The following is a 22,827-nucleotide window of genomic DNA, read 5'->3' on the forward strand; positions in this document are numbered from 1 at the left end:
TTTGGTTGATAAACGCGAAGGTTTGGTTTTCATCTGACATCTGGAGGTTTCTTTACTATGTATTCCACTTTATTTGTGTTTGAAACTGCCGGGGCAATTGTAGCACTTTACATTTATAATATATTTATTTCCTATGGTATTGGATTTTTTCGAATCCATATCTAAACAGTGCAAATTTTATTACAATATTATGCTGAGGATTTTTAAAATGATTTAATACGTAATGGTCACAAAAAAAATATATTTTAGGTTAATAAAGGTGTCGTAGTAATTTTTCGATTTTTCGATTTTATAGTTTTATATGAAATTAGATGAATATACACATCTGATAGAGTCCGCCTTCTATACTATTACTGGCACTTCGAGACATCAATTCAATCAGTCAGTCAATGGAAACTCTGGGAGCTAAGATGTTATTCACTTGCCCGTAATTACTCTGGCTCAAACAAAACTCCGTCTCTCCGGTGAGTGTCACAGGATTGTTTTCGCATTGATACGGTGATCCCGTACACCTTGACTGGTGTACGGTAAAACGAAAGTGCATGCTAACGTTTCTGGATTCTTTTCTATTTTCAAATTCAAACGGAGATCGTTTTTCTTTTCTCGCCACTAATACACTTCATTTGTACACTTCGCTTACGAAAACGTTTTAAGCTCCAATTACTTATAACGTTTCCTTCAAACGTCAGCTTTGTAAAACTACCTATTACGTCACGCTGATATATCGTATATTTAATTTCGTGTTTTTGTTTATCTCCAATAGATGTGATTTTCGTTGAATGTAAATGTAGCTGGTTTTTACTTATAAGGTTTTACTTGGTCACAGGTCGGTATTTAAATTATGATGACACATCGATACTGTAAAGTAAAAGGTCGCGTTTATGATGCCATTTAATAAATATGACTCAAATTTGTTGATTTGCAAACAGAAAAATAATTATTTAATTGTATTAATATGTAAATTATTTAGTGATAAAGAGTGACAACTGTTTAGTTGAATCTATATATATCTCAAACGTAACTAAAATTTTATTTAAACAGATCTAGTGGTTTAAAAAGCAGTTCATTGATAATGCAATTTTGTTTGTACAATTACTCTATTTCTGATTTTTTGTAATTGATTTCAGCATTTTTTAACTAATCAGGAGGTTAAACTAAATTTATTGGACTAAGAGCATTTATAGTTACACTTCTGTCCCTCCAAGAAGTTCTAACTAAATGACTTCAACGCACATCTTAAACTGAAACACATAGAGACTTAAAATGTAGAGGGAACCTTCGTTTTGCAATATTAGGGACACACAATAAATATTTATGGCGGACCGTAAACTTCCTCAGTTTTCATCTTGATAGACCACAATAACTTTTTATAGGCCCGACCTGGTACCTCGTGGTCTGCAGCCGCTATATGCTAGCCACTAAGCCAACAATTATCCTCCAACTAAGTATCAAATTTGCATGCAAGGGATATAACTCAAGGCGTCAGGCTCGGGATCAATAATTATTGATTGCTATCAATAACAGAAATATAAATATGAAAGTGTCCGATCATAACACCCGTAATTCGTAAGAAATATACACATGACTGCTTAAAAAAATGTCTACTATAGTAGCAAATCTCGGCAGACCCATTCTTGGCTTTGCATATACAAATTTCCATGGTAATCGGATGCTCGGTAGAAATGTAAATAGTAAAGAACCTACTCCAAAACCATATGTATACACACTGGTACCTACGTGCAAACCTTCATGATAGTTGGTCAGAAGATGTGGAAGGCTATAAACTCAAAAACATTATATATATAATCAAAGAATAATAATAATAAAGATAATCAAAATCGGTTCAGTCATTTACGAGGAATTCAAGGTATATCACATGCAAAGTCCTACACCTTGCTCGAAGAATTCCGTGAACAAATTTATGCATGAAAAACGACGATTCAAATATTATAATGACATCCTCATTTAATATTACATGTCAAATATAATAATAATAATAATTTATTCGCGGTCGGCGGTCAGTCGACCGCTAACATGTTTTTAACTTACCGTGTTAATTGAAAGCTTCCATTTTACAAATACCAACATAGTTTATTTTTATTAGCGCTATTGTGTATGATGTTACTGATTATATTAATTTCGATCAGAGTATTTGTTTTACAATACTTTGTAATAACAATTGCAACGATTCCAGTAAAATACATTAGTGATGTCATCCTGACCGATTTCAGTTACGGCTGCAGTGCTTACCTCAAGGAAGAGCAGCCAACTACCCAGGAAATTAGTTGTATTACACAAGTGTGTGCGCAAATATAGGTACACTATCTTCTCTCATAGGCTAATTTGACACAAATTTCAGGCGCAGAACCAACAGCTTCACGTGCTCTCAGAAGCACGAAGATGTACACTCTTCCAGACTTCAGGCTGTTACGCAAAATATTTCGACAGTAAACCCAAAAAAAAATTATCAGTGCGACCTAAGGTTTGAACTCAGAACCTCGAAATATATGGCATTATATCAAATAACTAGACCAACGAAGCAGTCACATTCGAAATCATCTAATTTTTTATGTATGAAAACTCCACCGATTGACCGTTGTATTTCGACCTATAAGCGACTAGTTAATTTAATTTTGGTAAGCAAATACCTACCAATTTATATTCCGCTCTTGTTTAAACGATCATATTTTACGAAGATTCGTTTATTGTGATGCGTAATTGTTTGTCTATTTTTTTTAAATGTATTATAAAATTTTGTATTTAGGTATGCATTGATATTGATAAGTGAAGATCTAAAAGATCATAGTCAGATCTGCTGTTCTATATGTATAAGAGTGTTGGTCTACAAAAGGGATGACTAAAAGACAACTGCATGTGGCGGAAATGAGAATGTTAGGAGGAATGTGTGGCGTTACGCGAATGGATAGAGTAAGGAATGAGTACATAAGAGGAAGTTTGAAAGTGGCACCAGTAACCGAGAAGCTATGTGGAAACCGGCTGTCACAATATGGGCATGTTATGCGGAGAAATGAGGACCATGCTGTGAGGAAGGAGCATGGATGTGGATGGATATAGTGGAAGGGGACGACCAAAGAAACGATGGATGGATTGTGTGAAAGACGATATGGTTAGAAATAATGTTACTTGTGTGATGATGTCCGACAGAGAAGTTGGAAGACGAAGACATGCTGGGGCGACCACAAGTAGAATTGGTATAAGGGTAGGAGGATGATGATGATGAGGTATGCATTGATACAAAATATTCGAAATTTTCAGTGCATTGTTTTAGAATTGATAATAAATAATTCATAATAACAATACATAATACGTCTTTGCTTCATTCGATGCAATAATGCGGTTATGGAAAAGTAATAAATATATTATATGTTTATAGAAAAAAATAATGACACAAAAAATAATATCTTTCTTAAATGAAAATTGCACTTCCGTGTTAGTAACATATTGTGATATACGACAAATATCGTAAGTGCAATTATGATTTTTATTTTAATATTTTATAACGTGGAAATTATCGTAACGCTTGTCCTAGTTTTTCTAATAGTCTTCGAAAGGTTATAACACTATTTATGGTAAGAGAATGATATCGAAGGCCACGTAACTTCACGTGCGTCATTCTAGACCCAGTGGAATATATTTGTGGATGCGCTATAGTTGTCAATAATAATGCAAGCAAAGTAAAGTAACAGCCCATATATCCCACAGTTGGGAAAGACTTTCTGTAATAGATAGGATTTTATCAATCTGAGAGTTGGTAAGGGTTCAATGCGGGGCAGTTAATACTGGATTTTTTTTCATGGTATATATAGACGGAGGAGCAGATAGGGCACTTGATAGTCAGTAGTCAACACCACCCATAGACAATGATGCTATAAGAAATATTAACCATTCCTTATATCAACATAAGTTGTTATGTGCCTGTTACACTGACTCACTCACCCTTCAACAACAGTACTGGGTACTGCTTTTTGGCAGTAGAATATCTGATGCGTGGGTGGTTAGCACAAAGCTAACCAAGCACCAAGTAAATGTATATTAGATAGACATTATCCGACCCTGACAGGTTTCCTTTTGTTTCCATGTTTTTCTTGACAGCCATGAGAACGAGTTGAATTGATTGATTGGTTGATTAACAGAAATGGAGGCCATGCTTTTAAACGTGATGATATCCGAGCCTTTATCTATTGTATATTATTAACTACTTGAATACTTTTATTTTTATGTATCTGTATTTATATTATAAATGCGAAACTAATTCTGTCTGTCTGTTGCTGTTTTTTGACCAAACCAAAACCGATTTGAATTTCGAATTTTTATGAAGCAAACTTCACATTTAAGGAAGGAAATCGGCTACTTTTTTATATCTACTACTTGTCCACCAACATCTAACTAAAACGCGAGTGTAGCTGCATGTAATAACTAGTATTATATGTACTATTAGTTAGCAGCCAAAAAATTAGTTTTACTAATTGCTATATTCTTAACAACTTTGAATTTTATTGTATAAGGTGTTCTATCAGATATACTTTTTTATGCCTTACACCTACGGCAATTTTTGGTTGATTAATTCACTTATAATTATTATCATGAGTTTATTTGTCACATACTTTGAATGTTAATATTATATTTATAAAATTATTTTTAGTTTCTTTATAAATCATTCTATTTTATAACATATTTTTTCTTTTATAAGTCTGAAAACTGAAAACAGAGAACGAAGATTTTACTACGAAATTAGTTCAATTAACATTTTAAACATTTAGGATAATATTAATAATATGTATGTAACAAGTATGTTCTCTTATAAATTAAACAGCGTTTAATTGGCGATAATCCTTTTTCACGTGCTGTTTTTTCTTAAACAAGTGTGTATTAGGCTTACCATCAGTCGTCACGTCCGCAACGATTATAAGTCTTTATTATTTCCAGCTGCTGCGATAATCTTTTGCTTTCAACTATCAGACATATACATTGATTAATTTAGAGGTAGACAGTGTTAATTTTCGTTTGTTGTTATAATTTAATCTCTCTATCTATTTCATTTATCAATGTGTACGCTTTAAAATAACTTTTTTATCATCAGTATACCAAAAAATAATAAAGAGTAAACTATAACATACATTAAGATAATAACTAAATAGATGTATATATATACATAACAAAATGCATAATATTAATGCGAATTTAAAATAGTCTCAGAGTAATATTATTATGTCACAAAAATACTGTTCGAGGACTGCTTTAAGTTTGCGTTTCGTAACAATACGAAGACGAAGTTTCTATTCAAAGAGATTTTTCTACACTATCCTTTAATATTTTCTGTTCTATTAGATGTTGGAGCCCAGTTGGTTTGGTGGTTAAAACGCGTGCATCTTAAACGATGATTCCGAGTTCAAGCACTACTAAATTTTCAATTTGTGTTTATAATTCTTCTCGAGTTTGGCGGTAAAGGAAAACATCGTGTAAAACAGCATATGTTTAATTTCTTTAAAATTCTGCCACATATCCAGTAACCATAACCCTTAAAGGTATTAGCCCAGCAGCGGGATATTAACAGGCCGTTACATTACTTTTATTTTTTGAAGTCTTGTGTCCAATAGATGTAATAATAAATACTAATGTACATCCATTTAATACTCGGAAACCACTAAAATACACATCTAGGTAGATTTTGATAAAACTACGCGTATACTTGATAAGCCAACGGGTAAGAATACACTTTCAGTTTACTATTATCACTTTAGACACCGTAATGAAACTTATTTCACACTTAAAATTGCCACGAAAATTGTTAACAATTAAAAAAAAATAATAGAAAAAGTACCTCGCTATGTATATGTGTGTTAACCCGTGGTCGATTTTACGTTTACTTTCAATAACGACTTTACTTTTGTTTCGAATGAAAAAAATCTACAAGATAAAATAATTAGCGTTACGTGGGAATCAAATCTGTGATCTCTCATCTCGTTATAGTTTAGTTGCGACGATAACCAAGCAGTCTTTACAGTATTTTAGACAATTTCACTACGCCCGGAGCGCCGCGGGTCGATGCGAGGCGGGCGGGGTGTTTCAGACTTCAGTACTTCGACGGATCGTAAGCGAACCGCTCGCTCGGTGTTATCTACCCCTCTCGCGAGTGTAAAAAAGATAGACGCTACAGGTACCCTCTTCCAATGATACATGACAGTAATTTTGCGCCGACTAACATTTGAATATACAACAGGTTTCGGTAATAGAAAACTTGTTTTAGGATGTTATATTTAGTTTATTAGCTTTCATTTATATTAAAGTACATATTTTTGTATTTCTTCAAAATATAATTAAATTTAATTTTTTAATTTTTATCGTGCTCAAATATTTTAATATGACGGATTTGAATTAAATTATTAAAACTTTATAAAAGTTAAGTGTGATTGCTTTTTTGCGCGCTTTCTTGTTGCGCATGATCAACGCACGAAAAACTAAAAGCTAATAAAAGCCTTTAAAAATGATGACCATTATTTAATTGCGTCAATTTCGTCAAACTTTATTAGTACACCTTTTAAAATAAACTTATATTTCGATTTAAATAGAAGCTTCGAGCTTTCAAGGTGAATTATCACTGTAAAAACCATCGTAAGTAAATTATTACTAAACATTTTTTTAAGTAAAAGCGAAATATATAAGATTCATTAATAATTTCATGTTTCAATGATATATACATAATCTTACGAGATCCGTTGGGATTTGGTATATCATGTTATGTTATCGAAATTGAATGCAAGACTCTCCGATTTGAATTTTCAATTTAGGCGTATCTACGACAGCCCTTAAGGATACCTCGATATATCTATGTACGTATATAATGTGCATGTCGGTAAGGTCGAAATTTCCTGTGACCTAGATTTTATTTAGCTAAAATGGATGCTTCGGAAGAGAGTCGTTCGATAGATAGGGCGAACTTCGTGCCTGGGGCTATTATCGCTATCTAAGTACAGTTGCTTCACTAACTCCCCATTTTGTATTATGGTTTCTACGTAAATGTATATCGGTAGAATTTGATTAATTGATTAGCGATCTTATTCATAAATAATTTTAAACGTATTCTAAATTTAAATATTCAGAAGTTCTTTAACATTATTTTGTTGATATGAAAAATAAAATTAAGACAGATTATAAATATTTTTTACAACCGATTAAAAAAAAATTAAAAAAAAATTTTTTATGAATAATAATCTTCCGTCCGATAGATATTTGTTCGTTATTTAAAATTAAATTCAATAATGATTATTATTTGGATTTTTTAAATTCTAATACAGCATTATTTGTAAAAGTGAATAATATTACGCCATACATCGATACGTTATTTGTATATTAAGATATATATATTTAAGGTTTACATAATAACAGATATTTGAGCTAATTTTTAAGTGACTATGTTACCCTTAAACTTGGATAGCCGTGAGCGTGACAGTTACGAAATTTAAGCGATTATAGTGAGCGTGACCTTTACGAAATTTAATATAATTATACGTTTCTATAGTTGGGGAAAACTCATTCATGATTATAATTATAAATAAATATTTTCAGAAAATACATTTTTGCAAAATATTCAAAGATATTGAATATTAACATGATTTTTTTTTTACTATAATTTATATATAATATTCACACGCAATAATGATGTAAAAATCACAGCCTTCATATGTCCTAGGCACCTCTTGATGCATATTCGACCTCGACGCTCCAACGAGGGTTGGTGGTCTTTCGAAATTTCACTCCAAACACAAATTTCTTAACGATATTTATTTTCGCCAATTACGAGATGAATCATTATGAACACAAATTAATCACCACTGTGATAACACCTAATATTCACGTTTAAGCCTCTGTTCAAAGTCGTGTTTAATTAAATTACATGTCAGTAAAGACATCAAGTTAAACGATTCGATAGATTGATACGCATAATAATTACGGCACGACTTCGTATTACACATACACACACATTATCGTCAAATACAAACTTATGTTTGTAGAAAAGATTTTTTTGTATATATGAAGTAGGACGAGCAGATGAACTATTTGATGGTAAGTGGTCACCACCGTTTTAGAAAATATTAAACATTTCTTGCATCACTTTTGCGCCTCTGTTGCTTGTTCCTCTAGCTGCACTGCCTCACCCTTTAAATCGGAACACAACAATACTGAGTACTGTTGTTTGGAAGTAGAATATCTGATGAGTGGGTGGTACCTACCCAGACTTGCACAAAGCCCTACCACCAAGTTAACGATTTGTGAATTACAATTCGTATTAAACGGAATACAGAGAATTTGAGTACAGTTACCTAACATTTAAATTCAATTGATATATAAATTATTTTCAAATATTTTTTTTAACAACGTTTTAGATATTTCACAACATTTTTACTTGGTAGTAGGGATTTTTAGGTAAGTAAGTAATAAATATTATTGTGGTATTCCGGTTGAAGCATGAATGAGCCCGTGTATTACAGACACAAATAACTCATCTTCTTAGTACCTAAGGAACGGGTAGTATAACTCGAAATGCTAATGTATATCGATAGTGTCGAACGATGGTGACCATTTACACTTACATCTGATGGGCGAGCCTATTTTAAATTAATTTAAAAATAGAATGAAGTATGTCGCAGTTTGGCTGCCAAATTAAATAGAATGTTATCGTAATTTAAGTGGTGCTTAAACTTTGTGGGGGAATCTCGAGGTAATATCCCAGTAGGCGTTTATGATAAGACATTTCAGTTAGAAGACGTCGGTTGATTTAAGTAAATAATCATTCTAATGGCGTTTGGGATTTATTGTTTCTAGAGAGGTAGTAATGAAAAAATTAAGTATCTTGTCAGTGAATTCAAACTAGCAACACCAAGTTACCGATTTCGAAAAGACAATAAATCCTTCCCGGTTCGAGTATTTTAATAACATAATAAAATCGCTCAGACTATTTTACATTTATCACTATATGTATTAATAATAACTGCTTTCATGTTATTAATTATTAAATAATACTTAATATTATTGAAACGAAAATTTGGATGGATAGGTGTTTGTTACTCAATCATGTCAGAACCTTGAACTAATCTCAATGAAATTTGGAACAGAGAAAGATTTAGAAACAGTCTTGAATAGCACATAGATTTTGGAATGGTGAAAATCAAAATCAAAATCAAAATATTATGTATACTTTATTCAATCTGCTTATACTTATGAATCTATACATATGAATCGTCATTTTACAAACTATATTGAGTGAAGGTACCACCGGTTCGGAATGTAGAGAAGAACCGGAAAGAAACTCAGTAGTTTGATAGAAAAATTCCAGCATTTAAAATAAAATATCCTGCCTGGTAGTCGACAAGTATTAGTTCCACGCTTTTTTATCATCTTACTTTTATCCTTTTTCCGAGATAAAATCTGCCATACCTTCCTCCTCCCATCTGCGGACACACACACACACACACACACACGAAGCCACGGGCGGAAACTAGTAAATAATAAATGAGTCTGGAGTAAGTTTGTTGATTTTGATGTTGATAAGTGTATATATAATATTTCATGTCTACGTTTGTAAAAAAAGGTTAACTACTGAACATCTTGCTCTTTTTGGTAGAATATCTATATTCTCAACCGGTTGTACCATTACATTAAGCTTAATCTTGAAAAAGGCGAGTCTAAAATGTTTCGATTTGACGTCAAAATGTTTGGGAGAATAAAGGTAGACGAATTTCAGTAGGCACCAGGTAATGAGATTTTATTTTGTGTAAAATTACAAAAAAATAAATAAACTAAATTTATTATTTATTAAATTGGTAAGTGGGGAAATGTGCTACCGGATGGTAAGCGGTCACCGTCACCATCGCTATTGGCGCATTAAATCCATTTCATAAAATAACAATGCGTCAGCATCCTTGGGAAATCAGATGTAATGTCCCCTGTGTCTGTAGTTACATTGGCTGTCTCACCCTTCAAACCGGAACACAACAATGTATTGTTGTTGGGCAGTTAGGCATATCTATTGGGGGTGCTGGTCGTACCAATTTTTTTTTTTTTTTAATTATCGCGAGACTGCTGACTGTGATACCTACAGATGGAAGGATTTCGTATTATTACGGTACGAAGGCTTAACGAGCTGAGCCTGTGTATTTACGATACAAGGGGCATAAGTTAGATTTTACAGTAGACAGCACATTATGTTCTACTTACCTCTTAAGTTATTCTTTGAATGTTAATTATAAATATCTTATAATATGTTTATTTACAAAAGTTTACATTTACGACTTAAAGTGTATACGAATCAAAATTAAAACTAGCTTGGTTTTATATCGTGAATGCGTAAAAGGGTGGCGAGAATGCAAGCGACATTTCCAAGTTGAATCGCAATTCCGATTCTCTGGGCGAAAAATGAACAAATCTCCTGTCACTGGTGGATGCAATAAGACGGGGCATCCCGACTAATATTACGAACGCGAAAGAGAGTTTGTTTATTAGTTACGCTTTCACGTCTTAACCACTCGACCGATCAACATGAAATATTTGCATGGCTACGAGAACGTTCATAAAGTTACCTCACATCCGCCCTGATTATACGCTGGTAAAGCAACGGCTGGAAGTTAGTACGTTTTGTAAACGTTTTTGTACTCGAAGGTCCAAGTGTTACTGCATGCGGCACAAAGATATAATTTTCAATTAGAGACGAATATTTGCATCGTTTGTTCGCTTCAGCATTTCCGCTGCGACTCCGGCCTTTGAAATTGTGTTTCTGATTTGAGACCAATGTGTCAACGCTTGTTCCTAAGCACGTGGTACGTTAGGCACTGTCTTCCAATTCCAAAGAGAATTATAATTAAAACAGGCTATCTACCAATATTATAAAGAAATCTGTTACCAAATTTTACAAAAAATGTTAAGGAACGATTGTGTGCGAAATGTTATAATACAATTAATGAGTTTATGATTGATAACACAACTTGGCAATGAAACGACCGCCTCTGTAAAATGTTAATAGCAAAATTGACAAAAAAAAAAAATTGTTGAGATTCTTTCGCCGGTTTTTCTCAGGTCAGGGTATTTTCTTTTCCGAACCGGTTGTAGTGTTTAATTTCACAATCAATAAGTACGTGTAATGCTTCTATATTGAATAAAGGAATTTGAGTTTGAGTATGTTTGTATGTAGAGGTTTTACTGGTAGAAAGTTACATTATTCTTGAGTGCTATGGGGTACAAATTATATCATAACATTTTCTTTATTATCAAATTGAATCCGTGCGTAGTTGAGGTGGGAGGCTAGTAATTTATAAAGTATTCTTAGTAAATTAATTTTCTTATGTTTTATTTAAGTCTTGTCTCGTATAAAATAATATCTCCATTTCTTATTTTATACTCAATGAGATTTTCTAGAATTTTATCTTTTGTTTCAGGTGACTCTTGAATCTAAAGTATCTCGAACAGTTTAGAATTCCTTTAGAAATTCCTTTAATTTTTCGTATTAACAGGGCATTATGAGTATAATCGTGTGTTGTGTTCATTTTGTCAAAGATTTCAAACTGTGAGGCCTAATCTATGTACTTCCTAAGGGGTACCAAATGTTTACAAGCCAAACAGTATTATATTATATGTATGCCAGTGAAGTGTGAGTGAGCCAGTGTTGCAAGCACAAGAAAAATAACATTGGTACCGCGTTTTTTAGAGTTTAAATGTACAAAATATGTTTAAAATTCTTCACATGTACTCTGGATAACTGCTTTAAGCTTGTAATTTTTTTTTACTTTTAATTTGTTTTTTTTTTTTTAAATCAACTTAATTTGTATTTCAATATTATGCCACCTTATGTTTTAAAGGTGCGCTGCGTCCCCTCTGTTTTCAACTTCAACGCTCGACCAATTCAAAGTAATATTCTGTTTATCAAACCAAGAAAATGAATATTATCAATGAGGCAAACGTGTCGCTTTGAAAATGAATAACACGGTAAAACCTCCCGAGGGTGATGTTATGCCAGTTAGTGCTAGTAATTCAATAATTGTATATAAAAATAACGACCACATTGTATGACTTTTAAATTATTACATTTGTAAATAAAACTTTCACAGTAAAGTTAATATCTGCATGTGTTTATTGCTTAACGGGAATACTCGGGATATGTTAAAATGCGAAACTTTTATACCGAAGAAAAATCTTCAAAGGGTAAAAAAAAAAACAAAATGCGACGTTTGAGATTGGAACAACCCTCATGGCGGCATAATTTACATTTATATGGACATAGAAATAGAATATGCCGCTGAGGCGGCGAACATCAAAGTTTTTACACGCTTCAATGAGAATATTATAACAAGGCATATTATATCATTACATGCTGTGTGCGTACTTTTTTTAGGCATATTAAAAATAAAAGGATGAGGAATTATAATTCATTCAACTCGTATGTATTTTGTGCATGTTCAATGATTACTTGAAAACGGCTTGATCGATTTGGATGATTAATATTTAATCCAATGTGGTCCCTTTGAGGTCGCATACATTTTATCTTAAAGTATAAAATATAGTTAGGTATTTTTTGTAGCAATGCCCCAAATTAATTAAGGAATTACTAATATTCACATTTACGGCACTTTTTAAGCTTATTACTTGTATTAGGAGTGGGGATAACAATAGCCTAGAGTCAGGATCGATCCTGCGACTTTTTACATCATATCTATCATATAGTCATATCATATCATGATATTGTCGATTCACATTAATTGTATTTATTTTATTTGTAAATAACCTGAATATTTATAACACTTAGAAATCGAATCAGTTCGAGTTATTTCATGAAACGTAAACGATCGTTTTACCAAACTAATGAATCGTTAATATTTGTTTTAGAAACGTGTTATGAAATTAATAATATTAGTTTGCGTCTGTAATTTCAATCTCGGGATATTAAAACATGGCGCGAATAATTAAAACCCTTATCCAAATGAGGTCAGCGCTCCCTAGGTCATATACGCATTTAGTGATATTTAAGGTCTATATGATAACAATATTATAAGATCAGTTTAGTTCGTCTTATCCCGAATTTATACAAAAACTACTAAACATTTTATATTATATTTCAATTAGCATTAGCAGCCTGTAAATTTTCCCACTGCTGGGCTAAAGGCCTCCTCTCCCTTTGAGGAGAAGGTTTGGAGCATATTCCACCCCGCTGCTCCAATGCGGGTTGGCGGAATACACATGTGGCAGAATTTCGTTGAAATTGGACAGATGCAGGTTTCCTCACGATGTTTTCCTTCACCGCCGAGCACGAGATGAATTATAAACACAAATTAAGCACATGAAAATCCAGTGGTGCCTGCCTGGGTTTGAACCCGAAATCATCGGTTAAGATGCACGCGTTCTAACCACTGGGCCATGTCGGCATGTTTATCTTATTTATATTATTTTAGACAACAAATTGATGTCGCTGTTCTGGCAAATGATGTGAGTAGTGCCTACAGCAGTGTTTGTGAAAGAGCATCTGAGTAGGTTAGAAAATAAACGATATATTTATTAGATATAATACCAGTATTTCTCCTGAACAGATAGGAAAACGCAAAAAAACAAATTTTCGCATTTATAATATTTGTATACATAGAGTATTATATAGCCTCTTAACCAATTTTTCTTCTTAAATCCAATAAGTTTTCCTTCAAATTTTAACAATGTTTATACATATAAATGAAGAAGATTTCTTTTAACAAGATAAATAAATTACCAATAAATAATATCGAAAAATGTAGAATATCAATGGAATATTTTTTACAAAAACATTACGTGTGAAATCCACGATTGACACTTGGTGCAAGGCTTGGCTTGGCGTTGTACGAGCCCATTAGAGTGAGTACTACCTACTTATAAATAATTCAACCGTCAAACGGTATTATCTGTTGGAAGAGTGAGCGAATCAGAGGCACAAGAGACATTTTACTTCCAAAAATTTGACGCATGTAGAAAGATGGTCGTGAGTCGTGACCATTCAGTAGAACACTAGTGGGTTACCCACGAATATTCATTACATTAATAGGAATTTCGAAACCTATGATAGGTTATTTTTTATTTAATTTAATGTAAGCTGACGACGTCTGTTCGCGCGTTTTAAATTTGTTTTTTTTTTTTTTATAATCTATACTCTCTACCCGGCCAGTCACTTGTTTCCGCTCTCTAAAATTAATTATTTATTAAATCGTGACAATCTTTTAAATTGCAATTAAGAATCCTCTTTAATTTTCTGCACATCTACGACTCTACAACCGATCTTCTACGTCTTCTACTCCTACTTCTACGAATGTTTGTTATTAATTCGAGCCTCTATTAGCTGTAGCTTATTCTGAATGTTAGGAAATAGAATTTAGGAAAGCGTTATTCTAGTGAACCTACACATTTGGGAATATTGATTTTCTCGGAAACGGAAAGTGTTTCCGTAAATAGTAACAGATGAGACCGCACCGAAGGTATTAGCAGCTCACGGAGATATTTTTAGCGGTATAACTACAAGTAATACCCATAACTTTTGTGTATATTGGCTTAGTAGATATAATGCAATATATATTGCATAAATTAGTAACCACTTAGTATAATCATCGTAACCTCTTAAAAAACAAGCTTGTACTTCTTTTTTATGATATAGGTAGGCAGACGAACAAATGGTCCACCTGAAGGTAAATGGTTATTGCCCATAGATTTTGGCGATGTACGATGGTCGCTATCGCACAGACATTGGGGCAGTAGGTAATATTAACCTCAGCCCTGGTTCATTCAATGGTAACAGTTACTGTAGCTAAATTATCATCAATCAAACATCTTAGTACGCAATTTGATAAAAAAATTATTGCATTGTTCCCATCATTCCACGCGGTCTTTAATTGTAAAATGGCTTAAGTCAGAACGTCGATAAAAGAAATTCGTGGAAATTAATGTATACAAGTATCTTACAGAAATGAATAGAAAACCTCTATTAAATTATGCCAGACTCTTTCCGTCGTCTTCAACTTTAAAGCTTCTGCTGTTTTGATTATTTTAATGATAGTTTTAAATCAATTTGTCGAAGGGCAGACCGTTATGAAGTGCCTACCATCCGATAAAAGGTTCGCTGTTAGTATGACCGCGAGGATATTATTTATGCTTATGGGTGGGAAGTAGATTATTATACATTACGTGGCTAAGTTAGATAACTGTATGAAATATATAAATTTTTTAGAACAAACGTTGGACAAGCATGTGCCACTAGTTGGTGTGGTCGCCACCGCCAATTAGTACCGTAAGAAATTTAACCTTTCCTTAAATCGCCAATGCGCCACCAACCTTGATCCTGGGTTCTAAACCCGATTCCAGCCAATAAAAAGTTCTTATATACGTTTCTGTAGAGAAATTCTTAGTCGCAATCTGGAATATGGAATTTCGAAATAATTATAATTCCGTACCTTGTCTCAGTTTTGCCGTTCCATCGGATTATTAAAATGACGGAATAGAGTGTGCATTTGTTTTTTCGAAAACAATTGCACTATTATGCTTTATTATTATATCCCAATTGTCTAGTCTTCCTTGACAAAAGATGAAATCGCACAGACAGACATCACTGTCTTTATCTCTAGCATTTTGTAATAAACTTAGTTTATCCAATATAAATACATTCTTAATAGTAAAGTAGAACCACTTTATGTCCCACTACTGGGCAAAGGCGTCCTGTCTCTTTGAGGAGATGGCTTGGAGCTTAATTCACAACGCTGCTCCAGTGCGGCTTAGAAGATACACATGTGCCAGAATTTAATTGAAACTGTACTCCTTCACACAAATTAAGGGTATTAATAATCAGTAGTTCTTGTCTGGGCTTGAACCCACAGTCATGGTAACAGGCACGCGTTCGCACTACTGGTCCATATCTTAAAAGTAACGGTATAAATAGTATTTTAAAATAAATTAATCCCTAATTATAAAAGTATATGTACATAATAATGTGATTAAATGTACATATGTAGCCCATATTCATCGTATACAATACCAGATGCAAAAGAAGAATTCACCCTTAAAATCGTGAATAACTTTAACGTAATCTACGAACAGTTCCTTGCAGAAGTGAACTACTCCAGAAATTCTGTCGAGCAAATTATATTGCGAGTATCTGGAACCTGACGTCTAGCAATAAATAATGTTGGTTTTTAATAAGTTTCTGTGAAGCATAGTAAATTAATCTCAGCATTACTAAAATTACGCAGATCTTGGAGCTCTAGGAATTTAGACCATGAGAATCATTTCAACGTTACTTTTCAATAAGCTTAAATTTTTTTGAGTTTTTTTTTTAATTCACCCAAAACTTATAATAAGATATACATACATTTCAAGGTAAGGTATTATTTAACTTCAAGACTACCTCAGGATACAGAAAAAATATGCTATTTATATTAATACATAACAATGTAATAAGATATATAAGTATCAAGTCAAAGAGAACTGTTTAGATTCTGGGATTTTGAGCAAACTTTTTTTACTTTTAATTAATTTCACCTGATGCTCACCTGATGGTACCACCATCCACATTAACCTTTGTAATGTAACGTGTATTAATCATTCCTTATATCACAAATGCACCACATTTGGCTTTCAATAGAATGCATATTGGGTATGTAATCATGTAATAAATTAAGAAATATGAGTACATAGTCGAAAAGACTTAGTTTCCGTGGCTTTTGTGTCATTAATGTCGTGAAACATCAACAAATTTACCGAAACATAGTACCAACTATTTCCATATACAAAAATACATACAGTGCTAATTATACTATTTCATATTTAAATGTAAGTAAGGCTTACATATTTATAAATGATATGTTTTGTAATAATTTATATTTTATGTTAATAATAAAGCCAGCGTGTAAACAAATCTAGGAATTCGATTTTAACGTAGTTCCGATTGTCGTTTATATTCAAGCTTTAGTAGACAAATTCGAATTCGAATCGATTCGAATTATTCGAATTATTTAATTTATATAAATCAAAAGACGCGTGAAATTTTTTGAGAAACCGCTGCCACATCCTAATCTGATTAAATACTAATACTCAATATTACTGTCGCTCATTGGTCGCTTATTACGTCATCGGCTACCATCAACCAATTACCGTTCAGATTTCAGTTACAGAAATTCAAGAACTAGAAGTCAATATAGCGACTGTTACGCGAATGAATTATTTTCCATCTTCTAAAACTATAATATCATCTATGCGGCAAGGGAAAATCTTTGAGATAAAACCTTAAATATATATGTGAAGTCGGATCATATGTATTAGAAAAAGGATATTGAATAAAGATTATTTTGACCTTATAAGTATAACTTTATTTTAGTAATAGTATTTTTGCACCGATTGGAAAACAGAATTTAGTCTCAGAATAAGATCTCCATAAAGGAATCTAACCCTATTTTTATAGATTATCTTTTGTCATCCCGAATTACGACTTCATTTTCTTTGCCACGTACTGGCATTAAAGGTTTTGATTATACATTTATTTCAGTAACTGATAAAACCAAAATCAAAGAATTCATTGTTCAAGTGACCTCTTAAAAGCACTTTTGAATTGTCATGTAACAGTGTTGAATTTAATGTAAAGCTATCATCACTTCGGAAAGTAGATTCTGACAACAAGAACCTGAATTGATTACGTCATCGCTTCATCAAATACATAATGCCGTTCGTAATTTGAAATTGGCATATTTTATCGAATGTCTGCAAAGTTTTATTCTTATTTTAAATTCATTTATGTATCTCCATAGACGGGGTATCTGTGCTATTATTTTAAATAAATAAATAATAAATATTGGACAACATCACATACATTACTCTGATCCCAATGTAAGTAGCTAAAGCACTTGTGTTATGGAAATCAGAAGTAACGACGGTACCACAGACACTCAGACCCAAGACAACATAGAAAACTAATGAACTTTTTCTACGTCGACTCGGCCGGGAATCGAACCCGGGACCTCAGAGTGGCGTACCCATGAAAACCGGTGTACAAACTACTCGACCACGGAGGTCGTCAAAAAAATATTTTATATTGCGTAATTATTTTTTTTGCATTATTTTAATGTGTCTCCATTTTTATAGCCAGGCAGTATCAAAATCTAATTTTGAGGATTATCAAAATGGTATTTATATCCTAATTGTGATAATGTTTGCACAGGACGACGAAAACTTTTTTATTAATTCGGAATGTGTGGCATTTTTTTACTTCGGCTTATTCGTTTTCATGATGAATATACAATATTTTGGAAAACTGATAATTTTTATTTTGTTACACATACTAGCGAAAATATTATCGATATTTACCTTCTTATATTCATCAAAAATTGATAAATTATTTATCAATAGTTGGTGACTTTCCCAAGAATTGGAAATTGTTAGCTATATTAGATACAGCTATAAAAACCAACTTGAAAAAACAACCTTGATTTTGTATTTATTACATACCTATAAATCTAATAATCCTCTTCGTTTTTATTCAGTAGATGTATAAGAAAATATCTATCAGCGATCTCTTTTGGTTCTGTTATCGTTGCGGACCAAAGTATGGTTGCTTTGATCTATTTTCCAGGTCACATGTATCGTAAGTTCACTCCGTCCAATCTCATTTTATTTTCTAATCTTGCTTTTAATTTACGAACCCGGTTTTATTTATACTTTCATTGCGTTGTATGAATTAAATAATAAAAAATATACCTGGCTTAATTGAAACAGTGCATGAATTAACCAACGAACCCTTCTCTGCAATTGGATTTTCCAAAAGAGAAAAAAATTGACAATAACATTCCTTTTTACGTTTTATACTTACATTTTTTCAGATAGAAATTCAGCTACAGTGGCCTATTGCATGCATTCTATATTACCTTACTCCATAATTTGATAGGACAGCAATCCCATACGACCGAAGAAACAGGAAATAGGCACGGCTTATCTTATTTTTCAAAGATCAGGAATGTAACATTGGTTACTTCCTAATTCTGAGCTGCTAGTGATTTTTCTTTAATCAAATAATCTTGGAAACTCAAATTTATAAGCTGGCCGCTATAATAACGAAGCAGTTAGTCCAGTGTACCATACTCATGATGATGGTTGTTGACGTTCTTCATAATACAATCTTTGGGAATAATTTTTAATCGACACAATTTTTAAATTATTTCAAATATTATAAGCATCTCAGAGTCCTATTTAGTTTGGAACGTAATTTATGTAAAATAATACCTAAATATCTTCACGCTCAAACTATATTGAGATTATATTAATACTACATATCATTTTGGGTCTTACATAATGCTTAAAATAAATAAATAACTCACCTCAGTGCATCAACTCATTGTTACCATAAGTAACTAAATAACTCTTTTAAATCTGGAAATTTTCACATTCAAGTGTTCATTTTAAGTGCGTATATATAAAAATAGACTGACAGTTATTAACATAGCTCAACGAATAAGCAACTTAATGCTGCAATGGTGAGCCATATACTGCAGAACCGATGGCCGTTGGGGCATACTGGTTCTTGAGTTGAGGAGTCCTGTAGCCAGGTCGATGGCTTTTGTAAGGCAGTGAGATGGGGTTTGAAGAGGAGAGCTGAAGATCGAATGGTATGCCATGTCTATGTCCAGCAGTGTACTGACTGACTATGAAACCTATCACCAAAAGTATCTTCATAGGGTGTTTTGTGTCAGGTTGTCAGGCTGTTAGAGCTGTCATAAAAGCTATCCCAATTATTTCCATGCAGGTTTTACACTCCGTTGTTCCCAAATATATAAATAAATTGAATGATGTGCGGTTGACTTTTAAATATTAATAAATATTTTAATATATATTAATAATATATTATATATTAATATGTGTTAATAAATATTTTAAATCTATGTTACGCATTATAGCTAAAATATATTAGTTACTAAATTGCACTTGTGTCTTTTTTATATAAATAAAAAAAGTTATACAACCTATTATATATATATGTATATAACGTGCCATTTCACCATTTACTAAATCAATAAAGAAATTCTCATAAATACATTCCGTCCATAATTAGCTCGGCTTCGGCAACCCTTCCTCAGCCCTCATAAATGAACCATGCGATGAAATTTATAATGAGTACAGATCCTTTTCGAAATAAATACGCAGGAAATTATTAATTCATAATAATGTGACTAATATAAATTGACGTTCACGAAGACGCAATGCTTAAATCATTTTTTAGGAAGTAAATAATCAAATAAAATAAGCGAGATTTCAAAAATATGACTTATTCTATGATCCAAGAGTTGATATGCAGATTCAATCCTGACCCCGTAAAAGAAGAAAAAATTAAAATACCTAGAATATACATTGATATTCATGGCTGTAGCTAGGAATTTCTTTACGGCGAATTATTTTAAAACTTGGATGGGATTCAAAATCAATAACACATCAAAACATCGAAGCAAGGCATCATTTACTTTGAAATAGCCAGTTGACACATGCAGTTTTCGCTCGCGTTTTAGTGGTTGATAATCAGGAGTTACGTATAAAAAGTTAATATATGTCCTTCCTAGGGGTTCAAGCTTTCTCATATTAAATTTCATCTAATTCAATTCAGTGGTTTGAGCGTGAAAACGTAACAACAGGAGGAGTAACTGACGTATTTGTAATATTAGTACAGAAGTAACCTTCAAATCCTTACCATCTAGACACGCGGTAAGAACAGGCTTAGAACTTACGAAGGCTATATATATATATATATAATATAATTTGTATGTGAGAACTAGCCAAGTCAGACCTTAGGCAACAATATATTACCCCAAGTTATGTCATTTATGTAGTTATAAATAAATTTCAGAAAGGACTATTTAACTTGGCACAAATTTAGATCTCACTTCTTTTGTCGTTGAAGACAACAACCAAGGTATATATCATAATATTTAACTTGGCTCTCATTTTTACATTTATGTTTTTGATGGGATAGTCAAATATCACAAACACAACTAAAAATCCTACGAAAAATACATTTAATATTATATAATTTATTTAATCAGATTAAATACACCAATCCACGAATTCTATCAGATTTCATGATAAAATCAGATTTAATGATAAAATTTGATTATATAGAGGTCCTAGCAAAGTACAACTGAGCGAAGTAATTTTAACCCATATCCACTAATCGACAACGTAAGATCTCCAACCACTTGTATAGTGGTTGAGAATCATACCACCAGCACAAATATTTTCAAGGAGGGTTGGCGTCAAACAGGTAGGCGGCCGTCCGCGAAATCCCTTTTTCATGCAGCTCACTCAACTCGCTGACCCTTATTAAATCGGATAAGGGCAGTGACTTGATTTATATAGATATTTTATAGATATCGAATAGAAATACTTTGTATTGAAGTGAAGTGATCCGGTTGGAATAGTAAGTGAGCGAGTGTAATTTCAGGCACGAGGTAAATAACCATCAGGTATTTCTTTTTTTATATTGAACTTTTGTAAATAATCACAAATTGATAAAAAAAATCATCCCGTTGTCTTTCGCCGGTTCTTCTCAGGTCAGGGTATTTCCTTATCCTAACCGGTAGTAGTGTTTAATTTGACAATCAATAAGTAAGTGTTATGTTTCTATATTGAATAAAGGAATTTGATTTGAATAACATTTCAGATCCCGTGGTTGGTGACCGCATTCATTTCTTACAGTGACTGTAGGTCTCCGTTTTCTTGAATACCTTCGCAAATAAAAAAAAAACTGCAATTACAAGAAAATGAACGTAGCATTTTCTTAACTTTTAGATTCAGAATATTACATTAAATACATAATCACCACAAATGTTTGTAGTTTAAGGTCATTGACCTCCAAATGTATGCTTCATAGATAATAACTGTATATTTAATCAAAAATGGATCTTCTTGCAACGCTATACGAACTAAAATTTAATTTCTTAACAATATACATGTCTAGTTTTTATTTCTATATCAAAATCAAAACATTTCATATTTCGTAGAATATTTAATGAATCAATCTGCCCTTAATGAGGAGACGTGAGCGACCCGATTGCTTTTATATTACGTCGTTTGCAACATCTCGGGGAACGCGTAACTGTGTATGTTCGTTTCATTTCCGTCCCGAGACGTCGACAAGAAATGACAATATCTCACGAAGGTAAAACACTGGAATTCTTCTGTACGCCTTCTAAAAATGTGAACACACTTTTGAGACGTTGATTAATATATAAATTATTTAAACTTATTGCATTAATAACTTATCTTTGTTTTCCGTTAGTTTTTCGGTTGTAACTTTTCACGCATATCGTGTGTGTGGGAATTATTCGATGTTTTGGAATAGCCCCTAAATTGACAGTTCATTTCCATTAACAGTTCTTTTCCATTGACTGCCTCATTGGCTTAGTGGCTAGCTTATGCGATCACATCAAGTCCTGGGTTCAAAGCATCTATATCCATGTCGATAAATTCTTAGCAGCAACCTAAAGTTTCGGAGTTGAAATTTTTGATTTCCGTACCTCGGATAGCACATAAAGCAACCGTAACGTTTGTTGTGTTTGCGCACATAATTATACTCCATAATATGTCCTGCACATTTGGCACAAATATTAATTTTGATCACAACGGATCAAAATCAGTTAGGAATTCATTTTTTATTGAAGCTATCTATACTAATATTATAAATGCAAAAGATGCTCTGTCTGTCGTTTTGTCTGTTGCTTTTTCACGACCAAACCACGGAACCGAATTTTATCAAATTTGGTTCGAAGCAAGCTTAAACTC

General features: G+C 32.7%; 1 protein-coding gene across 2 annotated transcripts in view; it reads left to right on the forward strand.

Moving 5' to 3' along the window:
• The first annotated feature begins 6,104 nt into the window (after window positions 1-6,104).
• Window positions 6,105-22,827, forward strand: part of LOC125066411 — a 61,897-nt gene continuing 45,174 nt past the window's right edge. For both annotated transcript variants that reach the window (XM_047674478.1, XM_047674477.1), the window contains exon 1: window positions 6,105-6,178. The gene's annotated coding sequence lies outside the window, so the exon portion shown is untranslated. The remainder of the gene's footprint in view (window positions 6,179-22,827) is intronic.

The sequence above is a fragment of the Vanessa atalanta genome, chromosome 9 (assembly GCF_905147765.1).
Source record: "Vanessa atalanta chromosome 9, ilVanAtal1.2, whole genome shotgun sequence".
In the NCBI taxonomy this organism is placed as follows: Eukaryota; Metazoa; Arthropoda; class Insecta; order Lepidoptera; family Nymphalidae; genus Vanessa; species Vanessa atalanta.